Raw genomic sequence first — 14,330 nt, 5'->3', positions numbered from 1 at the left:
TTTAATCCTCCCGGTTACTGTTTGAAACTCTTTTTAGGGAGTTGCATGGTTTTCAGCTTTGGCTTTCCTGCAAGAATGTTTTTCTGGGGCAGAGAAAGATTGCACAGCCTTGTGTACAATGTAGGTTTGTGCCCTACTTCTTTGCTTCCAGAGCTATGAATTAAATCAATGCTTTTATTTTAGCGGTAGTCTTAACTGTCTCTGACTTTATTGTTTTCCTACTATTTTGTAGTGTTGTTAAGAATGGGATTCAGCATTTCTTCTTAAAAGATTTGTGGAGGAGGAGGGGTTGCTTATTTACAAACTGGGAATACAGAAGAACTGTAACAAAGTTCAACACTAAAGTGCTGGCCCAGGGACTGCCTAGGATAACTGCTGCCAACGAGCCTTGTGTCTGAATATTGGCTGCATCATGAGCAGCTTGGTTCTTGTTAAATTCAGGCAGAAGGTAGGAACTCAGCCTTTTGATTATAGCTTTACTAGTGTCTAGTACCCAGACATTACCCAGGCTTAGAAACAGAGAATCAGCTTTTTAAGAATCTCGGCTGGAGGAGGAACTCTGCCAGCAGGTAGTGCCATGGGCTGCCTGCACCACCCTGCAATGCCCAAGACCAGGAGTAGCGAGGACCAAGATGGATAGCGTTACACGAAATGCTGAGGTGCTAAGGGGTAAAGGAAAGAAGCCTGAATCTGATGTGAGAGGAGGCCAGTGGAGGAATTAATATAACCAACTGGGAGGTACTTTCAAGAGCCGCATCTTAAACAGAATTGAATGGAGAAAGACTGTAATGCCAGAGAAAAAAAGTTGAAGTGGGGTCCTCTGAGGTGGTCCCAAAAGCTTGTTCAGTAGAAGATGGCTTATGCACAGAAATTTTAAGGTTTTAGGAGATACAGAGGATGTAGTAGCGAAAATTCCCTGAAGCAATTTTAGGAAAGTCACTGAGGTTCCCACCGTGAAGTTTCAGTCCTTGGGACTCTTTGACTATGTGTAGGTTGCCAGGATACTTGGTGCAGTAGGGGAGGATCAGTAGATGAAAGCAGTTTCTTCTGCTGAGACTTGTACATCTACACTATATGCAGCTTAAGCCTACATGTAGTGTTTCCTTGGATAAATGTCCCCACTGCATATGCAGTTTGAAGCAGGCCAAATAGTTGGTTCAGACTCTTAATGCCTTTTTTAGAGGCTGGAGTGTATTTGGCATGCAGCTGAGTGTAGTATCCTCCAAGATAAACTTAATCCTGGAGTAGCAAAACCACCCTGCAAACTGAACCAAAGTTCAATGAGGGAAGATGATTGGGAATTCATTTCAGAACAGCACTACTGTCTCAAACCAAAATGCTAATGGAGGCTAGGTCTTGGAATATTTGCCCTCCATCCTCCTTGTCACAGAATTTAGTAGATGAAGACAGATTAACAATTAAAGCAACCACCTTTCCTCTTCCTCCTTCTTCCACCAAAAAAAAAAAAAAAAGTAAAAATTAGGCAACCAGATGCTAAGGGGAGATGAGTAAGTCGAAGACAAGAAAGGGGTAATTGGATAATTTTCAGTCAGTATAAATTGACACGACGCTACTGATGGAAGATGAAACTTCTGGAAAAATGTACACGCAACTGTTTCCAGATGTCAATCCCCATTAGTTCTCTTGCCAGATTACGGATGGGATCTTTGTTTCTTAATGTGTCTTTGTGTTCAATGTTAGCACACCACTGAGACAAGGAAAAAACAAAAAGATAGTTTGTGGAAAGCTTGCTTTTTGGGACAATGTGCTTAATGTGTTCTATGTTCAAATGAGCACTTATTTATTATAAATGGAATGTATCTGAATTACTGTTATATGTTGATCTCGTTGTGTCACTTCAGGTTTTGATTATTAATGAAATGCTAGTAAGTATTGCCTATGCATTATGCAGTGTTATTTGAATTATTCATGTGTGGCACGTGGAGTTCTGCACTTTAAAATGTTGCCTTGGCCTAATGTTTATATTTATTCTGTGTTTTTTGTGCAATCAGAAAGCTTTGTATGGGAAAAAAAATGTGTATTTGTTCACTCTGCTGAACATTTTCAGTATTGTAAGTGGACTTCCAGAAAAATGACCCTGTTTAAAAGTCTGTGCCTGATTATACCCTCATGAATGAAAAAATTATAATGGTTTTATGAATATTAATGTTTTAATTTAAAAACATTTACAGAGAAATAGATTTTTAAAAAATTTTAATCATGGCTGTGCAACGCAGATTAGCAAAAGGTAATAATTCTTGCTAAATATCTACTGTTCTACTGAGCAAAGGAGAATGTAACTATTATTGATTTTACATTTAAAAAGAATACACAAGTCTTGAAAAATAAAAAGCCCAAGTTTAAAAATACTGTTTTAAGCATTTCCAGGAACAATCCAGATCAGATAATAGGGTGGGCAGCTTTTAAAGCACTGGATTTGTATGAATAAATGCTGTTGCCTTATCTGCTGGCCTGTGTGTAGCCATGGTCACCTAATTTCTAAAATGATAATGTACAAGTAGAGGGTATTTAAAAAAAAAAAAGCCAAGGGGTTTTGAAAATTTGAGGAAGGACTGGGAAAGAAAAATGAGTTTCAGAAGAGATTTGAAAAAGGTGGTAGCAGAGCACAAAATAATGCAAAGTTGAGAGAAGCTAGATCAGAGGAACTCATAAAAACAAGATGACATGTAAGTTTTAGGTGGGAAATGCTCAGAAGAGAAGATCATGTTTTCAGGCAGTGTTCTGTTAAGTCACGGACTTTATTCCCTCTGAAAGTCATTGAGGCCCAACAACCGAGCAGATTCCCAAAGCAGTTACTTACATGCTTAATGATACAAGCCCAAATAATTGTAGCTAATCACAGCATGCTTATGTAACCCTTTTCAATCTCTCAACGTCTACTTCAAGATTTAAATCAAAATTACCTGTAATAACTCCAGGAAAAAAGTGACGCAAGGGCACGTTATGCTTTATCTCCACGTGTCCTGTGAGACGTTTGGCATTGGCCAGGTCAGAGACTGGTCCCAGGGAAGAATCTCTGCTCCTGCATGCCCCAGACATTGTCCCCGGTCATGTGCCTGGTGGCACAGTGATGACTGAGTCCAACACAGGAAGACAAGCATCTGGTGTGACTAGAGTAACAGAAAAGAAGCTGTTTTAAAAATCAGATTGTTTTGAAGTTAAGCACGCTGCAGTCAGAACAGCACGTTTTAAATTACACAAGCATGTGCCTAATAGCAGCCTTCTAGGTACGAGGAACTTTAACTGGCTTAAATTTGGGGGTTTTTAAGCCCTTATACTCTATGTGCAACAACTCGTGCTCCTCTCAACAGAGAAGCCAGCAAATGACACCTGCAAGGCTGTCTGTACAACAAACAATAACAACAGCAACAAAACCAATTCTTGGTAAGCCAAAAGGACATCGGCAACATCAGCAATAATCTGTAGTGTAAAGCTAACAGAACTGTTAGTTTTTCTCGAAAGGCTGAGCCATGTTTTTGGAGGGCAGTTTCCTGGAAATTTCAGTGGAAATTCCTTCTTGGAAAATGCCCTGAATCAGTGTGCTCCAATCAGTGAGGTCCCTGGTGGCTTCTGCAGGGGCAGCTGCTGCTGTAGATGTGAACGCCATAGTCATACCTAGACTCACACTTCCTCCCGCTGTCAGGAGTCAGAAGTGTGTATTTGCTTTGATTCGGGCTTTAGTTTGTGGTTTCTCAAACACTTGGTTTTAATTTGAAAATAACTGTGCTCAATGAGTGGAGTTGGGAGAAGGGTAAGGCTAAAAGGCACAGTCTTACACCTGCCCACCTAACACTTCAGCTCAAAAGATTTGTCCCATCAGGTAGACGCTATTATGCCTGCACAGCTCCTAGACTGACTTGAGTCAGCCGGTAACAGACCAACCCAGCCAAGACCAGGACGCAAACTGTCAGCAGCTGGCAAAAACATAAAAATGTTTTACCTTGATCTGCACTTAAGTCACCAAAGGCTTTGCTTAGGCAAGTGCTCCTGGGCACATTTAGGTATAAAAACTCCCTGGAGATATGCCTTCAGTAGAGGGGACCAGTGTTAGTGACAACTGAAGTCTCTGATCTCTGTGTCCTACCCGGCCTTGTGGCTTTGGAGCTGGGCTGTGTGTTCCTTTAACAGCTTCTGCTGATGAAGCTTTTAAAAAGCGGCTGCACGTACTCCGTAGCTGAGGAATTTTACAGCCCTTGCTTCAAGACGAACCTTCCTTCCGCAAAGGAGAGTTCACGTCTCACTGGAGTAAGGTTTTCTGATTCTGGTCTTTGATTTTGTCTGCTCGTCACCTGTTGTGAGTAGGCTCTGGTTCTTTCGTTTGTGAAAAATGCCTAACTGGGGTTAATGTTGAATTTATCCTTCCTGTTGTACCCATGTGTTTTCAAGGAAGAGCAATGTATTAGGAAAAAAGATATATGCGATTTACACTGTTCTGCTTGATTTTGATCATGCTAAATGTGAAGTCATGTACTGTTGAAACAAAATAAAGAGGCCTTGTGTTTACACCAACCTTCATCTCTGTGTTTGACTTCGGAGGAGAAAGGTGGCAAGCTGACTAATGAAGGTTTGCAGCAAAGACCATAATACACAGCAAAGTGTTGGAGATGCACCAAATTTACCTGTTCCCTGAGGAACTCAGACACACCCATCATAGGGGTTTGCAAACCCTGCTTAGTATGCATAACGTTTGTTTAGGGGGTCTTTTCCCATATTGAAAACTCTCACAGCTTTTGTTCTATCTTTATTACCAGATTTGTTGGCTTGATAAATCAAAGCCAGTGATTTGATTGTTTTTTTTGTGTCTAAGTAGACTATCCTGAAATGTTTTCTTCTTGTGCTTGGCAGCAAGCACACAGAGTCACTTTTCCTTACTTTTCAAAGCTTAGGCATAAAAATGACCCCAGTCTAAGCAGCTCTGATATTCATCAGAAGTGTATTTCCTTAAAATAAAATTACCGTAGGAGAACTGCTAATTACACGCTGAGGCATATGCGACCATGTGTGTACATACAATCGTATGCTGAAATTTTGAGAATTATGTGCAAGTTGTTACCAACTTATGTAGAATTATGTGCACAAAAAATAAAGCTGTTCTGTATTTTAATCAACAAATTTAATAGCAGAAGTCATGCAAACTACAGAGAAAAGACAAGTGAAAGAAAATTTCTTTATAGACTACTGTTCTTAATGGAAGGGCCCACTTAGGCTTTCAGCATAGGAATTCTGCTACTTAGCATTTTGTTTTGGAAAATAGCTGTAAGAAATGCTCTTGCGACACTTTGCTGGAGTACTATGTTGAGAGGTACCTATTTAAAGCAGTATAAACCCCAGATGCGAGCACAGTTGTTATGGTACAGAGGGTTTGTGAGCCAGTTTGAAAATCTGACAGCCTTTGGGTATGTTGTCAGTAAATCTCGGGCTACAATTTCCTGTTTCACTATAACGAGTTGGTGCAGGCACAGCGTGCACAAGTGAACATAGAATTTGCAAGCTTAAAAGAAAGCCATTGCATAATCATGAACACATTACCAGTGTAATTTTCATCAGTCTTCTCCCATGGCTACTAAGAAGAATGCAAAGATTCTTCTTGGTTTGGGATCAGATACTGAATCATTTTTAACTGAGCTTAACAGGTTTATAGTTCATGAGTTAAGAGCATAGTTAAAATGCAAAATGAAGGTTGCTTGCCCTATGCTTGTACTCTGTAATTATCTGTCTTCCTTCCAAAGTAATGAGCTTGTGACTGCGTTCTTGCATTAATTCTGATTAAAACTGTCCTTTAGGAATTAACCTAAAAATATGTCCAGAAATGCCATGAAATCCAGATGAAATACAAGCCCTGACTCTTCCTTCCATATTTTGTCCTAGAGGTACCATCTCAAAATATAAAAGGTATTTTGCTACTTAGAACCTGGAAGTATAAAAACAGTAACTAAAGTTTAATCTCGGCCCCCACTTAAACAAATCTCAACCTCCCAGCGCACTGGTGAAGGTTCACAGCCATACGAAACCCAACTCCACTGATAATTCGTACAGAATATCAATACCAGATAACTGTGGGCAGCGCTAATGCTCGTTGTATTAACTCAGTGCTGTAAAAGTTGTTCCCTGAGCTTTTATTTTTGAGGAATCACCATTGTTGTATTTTTATGGCTTGTGAAACAGCAAACAGATGCGCCAAATGAGAACAGCGCTGTCTTGCAGCACATGCCAGCCACCGCTGAGCAATCCCCCTTACCCCAGCTGAGGGGCTGTGTGCTGGGGGCATTTCCACATTGTTCTTGAAAGATTCACACACTCTGAGGGAAAAAAGAAGAGTTTGAACTGTGTGCAGAAGATGGTGCTACAGGAAGAGAGATTCACAGATTTTTAAGCCTAAACCCATAAAGAAATGAACTTTTGCAACCCTCTGCTCTGACCTCTCCAGGCCCTGAGAGAAGGGTGGCTGAGTCATCCCATGAGGCCATGCCTTCATCACGTACTCACCTGTGGGGCTGAAAGTCTTAGTGAAAGCCAGGACACTAGGGCTAGAGATGTTCCAGGCACAGTAGGTAAGAGCAGCATGACACCGTACACATGGTAAATGCTCACTCGTCTCGGCGTATTACGGGGGGTTGTTCTCTCAAGCGTGGTGCTGTGCTGAACTCTGCGCTGACAGTTTAGGATGTCCCTTGGATACCCACCACTCAGCCAGCCTACACGAGCAACTCCGACTCTCACCAGAGGCCTGTTGGAGAGCAGGGAGCTGAGCAGTGTTTCCTGCACTCCTGGGCTGCTGCTCCCATCATTAGGGCATCTTCACCTCAACACCATCTCAAACGGTCAAGAATGAAATTAAATGTCAGTTGCTATACTTGCACTTTTTCTGATACAACAGCCATCTCAAAGCGGTTCATGTACACAGACAGCCCTTGGCTGCACCTCTGCCTGATTTGGGAGCTGCTGCTGCCCTGTAGCAGCTGTCACATCTGGCTGTAGGTGCTGATGTGGGACCAAGACAAGGTGAGGCAGTGTGAGGTGGGACATGGCACGAGCAACATTCATAAATCCCTGCACTGCAGTTTTTGCTCCTCTTTAAAAAGAACGGTGGTTGGTAATACTACTTCTGCTTTGTAAAACCCTTTAAAGGAGTTGAAAGGGAAGAGGAAGAAAAGAAGAGAGAAAAAGGAAAGCAAGAACAAAAGAAATCATGAAAGGAAGAGTGGGACGAGGGGAAATGGAAAGAAACAAGCCTTTTCCTCCTGCTTTTCCCTATACATTTCCAAGGCTGTATCTTACAGAGGTGTTTCAGACCAGTGGAAGCAGCCCAGGGGTAGGGGCTGTGAGTGGAGGGTGGTACCCACCTGTGCTGCTCTCCCCCCTATACCCGCACAGCCCCTCTGCCTCTTCTCCTGGAGCACGTCTCCTCCAGGCTGAGCTGCCAGGGCATCTACAGCCTTCCTAGCCCCTTGGCAAGCCACAGCCCTCTGATAATGCCCCCTCACAGTATCATGTGCCATCACCTTTCGTGAGCATCTTCACACCTTCAAAGTACAGTGCATCACCTAGAGAAGCAACTGCCTGCAAGTAACATGCATCCATTGCCCTACATGCTTACTGCCATTTCACACTTCCGACTTCAGTGACATACAAACCTTCCATTAAAAGAATCTGACCCATGTAGATAGTTGGGTAATAGCTGAAATCCACGGTAGGCAAAGGTATGAGTGTCTTAGGTGTAACACTGTCTGACAGTTGTTGAGATCTGCACTGGAGAAGAGGACACAACCTGCCCAAAGGAACACCCAGTTCCTTGGGGTTTGGCCATGTGAAAATTGCATTTAAATTAAAACCACGACAACAAAAAAACCAACAGTAATGTGGACTCTTGGATTCTCAGTCCTAGGATCCAAACTCTAGGATCTGTGGAGTTACCTGATGGTTATTGTCCAAAGAGCAGGTACTACACAGGCTGCAATGCTGAAGGCTAGAGCTTGTGTAATCACGAAATACGTACTGAACCCATGAGTGTGCAAGTCACCAGCACCGTCATACCTGTGTGGCTGCAGAATCAGTGCCAGCCTTTGTGGCTCAGCTCCCCTACAGGACATGTAGCAGTAGGCTCCAGTGTGGTTGTGCTTGGAGATGACCCTCTATGATTTTCTAGGTCTAGGAAAATCATAAAGAGGGTCAGCAGAAATTTAATTTAAAGTGCATGGAAATAGTTTGGCAGCCTTTTGCCACACAGAGAGTTGCTGTGGGAGGGGTCACAATTTTAAGGTGATGAAAAAAGAACACAGTAAGAGCTGCAGGATGGGAGAAGGAATGGTAAAGCCCATTTCTGCCTTTCTGTCTCCTCCTATTCCCCATCTGTACACATCATAAGTGCAGTTCATCTTCAGTGCACCCCAACAAATCTTATTCTAGATTATTTTTCTCTTGAAAGACTGCTTAATGATGGCCTGTGATCTCAAGGAAGTCCTTACGGGGTCACAGCAGCACCAGGCCAATAGCAATAACTCCCTCCCAAATTGGTCCCTTTCAGAAGAGTTAATGTAGTGGATTTCTAAGAGAAAAAACAAAGGTGAACTTCTATGCAAGCTGCCAAGAGCGTGGAAATGTGACCAGGCATAAAATCTCCTTTGAAGGGACGTCCCTGGTGGGCTGGTGCCTGCCCAGCCTCTAGTCCCATGTGCCGGCAGCCCTCCTGCCACGTCTGCCCCTCCAAGGCTGGCAGGAGGGCTCCAGTGGGACCTGTCACTGCCTGGGTGATGGATGTGTGCCCTCTGCGAGGAATGGACGGCTTCCACCCGCTTCAGAAGGGGAAGCTTAAGGAAGAACACCAAACCCAGTACAAACGTTGATTTTCCTCATGGGGCGCAAGTTCAGCCAGCTCTTCTTTTGTTCAGTACAACTGTGGTCTCCAAGAAGGGCTATTTTCATAGTAACCTTCTGGCATCTTTGCTACCCAAGCAAGAAAGATAAAGTCAAATGGGAAGAACGCATTACAACAGAATTTATTTTATATATGCTGTTAGGAGCACTTTTAATCCCCGCTTGAGTAAAGTGCATCTGTTGTTAATGCTGGCAGGGGTGGGTTTTGTTTCTAGCCAGGATGGTAAACTGTAATAAAAGGTGCAAGTATTAAGGCACAACTGACTGAGCAGGAAGAGCAAAACGCACTATCGGTACAGCAAAACCTGAAATTTTGTGAAACACAGTAAAGTAAAAGGTGTTACCTCATTATCATATCAGCTCATTAAACTGATAGGTTATTTCAGGTATGGAGGCCATGAAAACAGCATGTAAACCACTGGGACAGTGGGGTGCAGGGTACCCTTCCTGCTCCTCACCTGGGCACAGGCTGATCTTGGGGTCACCTGCAGTGGTGGTGGGGATTTGCAGAGGGAGCACTGCAGAGATTGATCAGTTCCCCACCAAACACATAGCTACATGCCCCTAGTTACCCTAAATACAACCAGCAAAGATGCGAAGTGATTCTTCCTCACAGTCAGTAACATCATCTCAGCTTTTCCCTGCAAAAGGAGCCAGGCGATTGCCCCGCTTCCAACATTCAGCATAGAGCTGCTTGTAAAATTTAATGCGAAACATTTTGTGGTGGAAAAATGTCTTTTGACAAAAGTGTTGTTTCCCATATTTCATCAGTTCCAGTGGAATTTAACCATCATTTAGGTAAAATGTCCTTCAGCAGGAATTTTGGCAACTGGCAAGATGTATCCACCATAGGCTACAAGTGAAATAGTTCATATCTCAGAGCAACCAAGTGAGGTAAGTGCTCAGCTGAGAGGTCACCGGAGCAGTGGCTTTCTGTAATGCTGTGTCAGTCTGGAATTATTTTTCTGGGATGCTGAAAAACAGCTGCTCCTATAATTAGTTCATGAAGTGTCACTTCTAGTGTATCCACTAAATCCAGCTTAGGCTGTCAGCAGCAGAAATTTGCTGCAAGCTAATGGTTGTTTAGTGGCCTCTGCTAACCAAAATGCAACTGAACAAAAACAAAAAAAATGCAGGAAAAAAAAAAAAGTAAAATTTCACCCATTCTAAATACAATTTATTTTCTCCTGGCAAAGTTTTCTGTAAATTCTGCTGGGTATATTAGGCTGTTGTGGGACTAACTAGGCATCAAGGTGGCTTGAACAAATCTCACTCTTATGCAATACCTCCTATGTGAATCCACAGAGGACTTCAGCTATCACACTGATGACCCTGGCCCTTCCGTCTTCAGGCCAAAAAACCCCCACCCCTTTCTCATTTATTTAAAATAAATGATTTGGAAAAAAAGCTACAGCGAAGAGGGTTGGGCTCAGGAAGCCCAGAGCCGTTGACAGTGTTATGTTCTTCACGTAGAGAGCGCGTATGTCCTCAGTGGCACGTCAGCCACTGGTTGCCTCATCCATCCTCCTGCAGGGATAACTGCACTCTTTACACAGGGATGTAAAAGGGGGTGAGCTGGTCAGACCAAAAGTTTATCATCTAGCACAACTGTCCTATTCCTAGTAAGTCTGATAAACACAGATGTGCAGGAGGACAGCAGGACAGCGCACGAGCCTTCCCTCGTAGCCTCCCCCACTTTCAGCCAACAAGTCAAAGAAGTTTAAATCCAACATTGCAGCAGGGAAGTTTGCTTTAGCTCCTTAGTTAGTCTGTTCCCATTCTGAAACATTTACATTTTTGCTCTCTGTAACATCCAGCAACTGTGAGTTGTACTTCTTCATTATGTGTTGGATGGCACAATCATTTCTTCTGTTTGTTTTAAACTGGCTGCCTAAACACATCACTGCTTCCCATACTGCAAGCTGTAGTGAATAATATAGTGTCACCTTTTCTATTAGCACCACTGTCCTTAAAATGGGTTTTAAGGAAAAGTAGGGATGTTTTGTGCTTCTTACACAGAAGAATTTTGGCTCGTATTTATCTAAAGGTTGTTTTCATGTATTTATTTTGCAATTTGGTTTGACAGAGAAAGCTTAGGGCTGGACGTGACGTAGACTGGGCTGGTTTCATAGAAAGCATGGAATAACAGCCAGTGCTACTTATCCACCAAACCAAACAGACCATTTCATAGACCTGGAAGCAGCAGAACATTTTGTACATGTTGTGCGAGGGCCAACAGTTTGGGATTTGCCTGCTGCCATGGAAATGTCCAATCTTTCCATGCCAAGGCTGATTGATAGACATGTTGAGTTGGGCATTGCTGAAGGACGGTGTCAGATTCAGGGTTGGCCAGCCTTTAGAAAAAGTATTGTACAGCTAATATCCTTACCTTGATCCAAGGCTGATTAACAGTATCAAGTGTCCGCCGTTTTTTCCTCCCTGTACAAATGTGGTGTGTGGGATGAGAGCCACTCTGAAGAAGAGAGCAGTAACTGTATGCCAGGGCATAGAAAGAGGGGAGAGTGGCAAGAGGAGGAGATTTCCTTCCTCTCCGCTGGCTCTTACTTACATAAAACCTGATTCTTAAGAGAGGTCCGTTCCAACAGTAAAGGAGTACAATAACTACATGGTTATTTTACCCTCCTAATAAGGACAAGAGAGAAACAGGCACCATAGTTGGCAGCAGTGTCACCCTTCACAACCTCTTCCAGAGACGTTTTGTGAGTTCCTGCTGATGTGCACATTGTGAGCAGTACCAAAACTTTATGTTCTGGGACAAGTTTAAAAATCTGCGTCAAACTACAGGCACACTTGAGCTCTGACCCTAGCAAATTCAAGGTTAAAGTAGCTTGACTGCAAATAGATGCACAAAGTGCAAAATATCCCTTTGAATCATTATTCATACTCAATTTTGTCACTCACATGAGCACTCAGAACAATTAAATTTTGTTTTCTAAATTGTCCTCCACGTACAATTAGGTAAGCATTCAGACACTGTGGTGACAAATGTGAGGCATATGGATGAAGTGCATGATATTTGCATGGAGCAGGGATAAGCGTTTGGAACTTGTTTTCCGAACCCAAGATTACCATGCAAATCCAACATTCTCATAGACGCAAAGACCATGAAAATTTCAACTGGACTTCTCTCATGGAAGAATGTTATGAAGCCAAGGTCATAGACATTACCAAGAATGGCTTTGACAAGAGTCCTTTAATAAGAGTTATGCATCCTTTTACACTAGAGGGCAAAAAACCAGCGTGGACCCATTGCTTTTTCTGTCTTTGGCAGAGCCCAGGAAAGACCAGTTGGATGCTGCTGTATTTCTGTCAAAAGAGGGGATATAATGTGCATCTCCCTTGGCCTCCAGGATTCACCTGCCGGTTCTGCCCCTCTCTGGAGAAAAGAAAGCCACTGCTGGCTGCTTGTAAAGGTCTAAGCAACCTGCTCTGATTGATAGGCAGTGAAAGACTGCATCACATTGCTCCCCTCTGTATTGCCCGTGCTGCTTTGGGAGAGTTACACCTTTCTGCAGGCATAATTATACCAACTACTTCCAGCCTCAACAGCAAGGGAAGATAAAGGGGACTCTTGCCTGTTCAGCAAAGAACGCTGCACCCTAGTTTAGTTACTAATATCACCTAAATAATTGCTTTGGGTGGCTCTGTTATTTAGCCAGGCTTCTGAAGTGTTAACTTGTATGTGTGATATTAGTGCTACATGCACTGCACTGTCTTTTGCATTTGCTGAGATGGTGACTCACTGAGTCCACTAAATCTGTACATGTTTAACTCCAAAATATGGGGGCTGAGCTAATGGATTTCAAAGAGTTATTTAGTAAGCAGATTCCTCTACTGCCCACATAATGCATACTAATAATCAGAAAAAATTAAGTATGAGCATGATTTATGTGGTGTCTCTCACTGACATAAATAGCTCCCACACTCCCCTCTGCATTTCTTTTGGTCCATTCACTGTGCAGAAGGGTGATCACCTTTTGGGAACCGTGGCCTCTTCAATACAAAAATAACAGCTGAACGTGACACCAGAGGTTAAAATATTTGTACACTGGACTTTGAGACCTCTGTTTTAACATTTTATTGCATCATCATAAACATAGAACAAATGCTTTTATTTATTGCTGTTTGCATGTCAGATCACCTAAACATGACATAAAATTCCTGGTTGCAAACCTCTATAAAATCATAAAACATGCCTCTTTCCCTGCCAAGAAATAACTTCGTTTGCATTTCCTCCTCTCCCCGCTTTTTTTTTTTTGTGTGTGTGGTGTTCCCTTTGCAGTTTGCGTTGGAAGCCAGGTAAACCTTCACTGTAAAATCTTGCAAGTCTGTTCAGACATGGGCAAAATTCATGCGGAGGCCCTGTAAAGGACAATTGCATATTGCTGAAGTTCTAACTTCATAGCTTTTAAAGGAAAATCACTTTGAAAATCAAAAAAGGGACCTGAAACACAATACTCCCTTGCTGGAGCACTCCACATGGAAGCTTGCAAGGCTTTGTGTGGGCTTTGGTGGGACTTGTGTCTTGCTTTTGAGCAAAGGTAACAGTGAGCTCAGCGTCACTTGGGGAAATTCAATCTTCCCGGGCACTTGCAGTGAGGGTGGGGGTATAGAACTGCTCGTGCTGGAGCAATGCTGGTGGAAGGGGTGATGTTCTGCTCCCATGCAGGCTCAGCTCTGCCTGGCTGACTTCAAGCATTTTCTCCATCTTTTCGTCACTTGCCCCAGCATCCTGGGGACCAGCAGAAGCAGTGCGATGGGCATAAATGCTCACCCCCTTCACGACACCCCTGGTCTGAGTTGGTCTAGGCAAGGCCTGGCAGCTGACTGCATCCATATACTGCTGAAACTCCACATCCAGCATCACAGTGGTAGTGTGGCATAGACAGCCCCTGGGGTGCTGTGAATAACCCTGACCTTTGGATTGCCATTTGGGCTACTGGAAGTCCCACTGAGCTCTGCTGCTCAGCAGGATACAGTTGAAGTGGTCCAATTTTGTGGTGCTGCAGTTTGGCATGATCAGCGCAGATAAAATAAATATGCCTGCTCAAAATCCTTCCTTGGCCCTGCAATCTTGTTCTGGGTCTAGCTGATATGCTTGATGATTTCTTTAGCTAAACAAATGTAGTAGCTTTTTCCTTAGTTTGTAGTCTTAGGAAAGGGGACTCTTAAGATGCCAGTTAGTATATTTTATTTTAATATCCTCCTAAATGCAGTTTTCATATATTGGAATTACCTTTTGCCCTGGTTTTGGCTGGGATAGAGTTAATTTTCTTCATAGTCACTAGTACGAGGCTATGTTTTGGATTCGTGCTGAAAACAGTGTTGATAATAGAGGGATGTTTTCCTTATTGCTGAGCAGTGCTTACACAAAGTCAAGGCCTTTTCTGTTTCTCACCCACCCCCCCTCCCCA

The sequence above is a fragment of the Phaethon aethereus genome (genome assembly GCF_964289735.1).
Source record: "Phaethon aethereus genome assembly, chromosome: Z".
NCBI lineage: Eukaryota > Metazoa > Chordata > Aves > Phaethontiformes > Phaethontidae > Phaethon > Phaethon aethereus.
Note: the sequence above shows the minus strand (reverse complement) of the source record.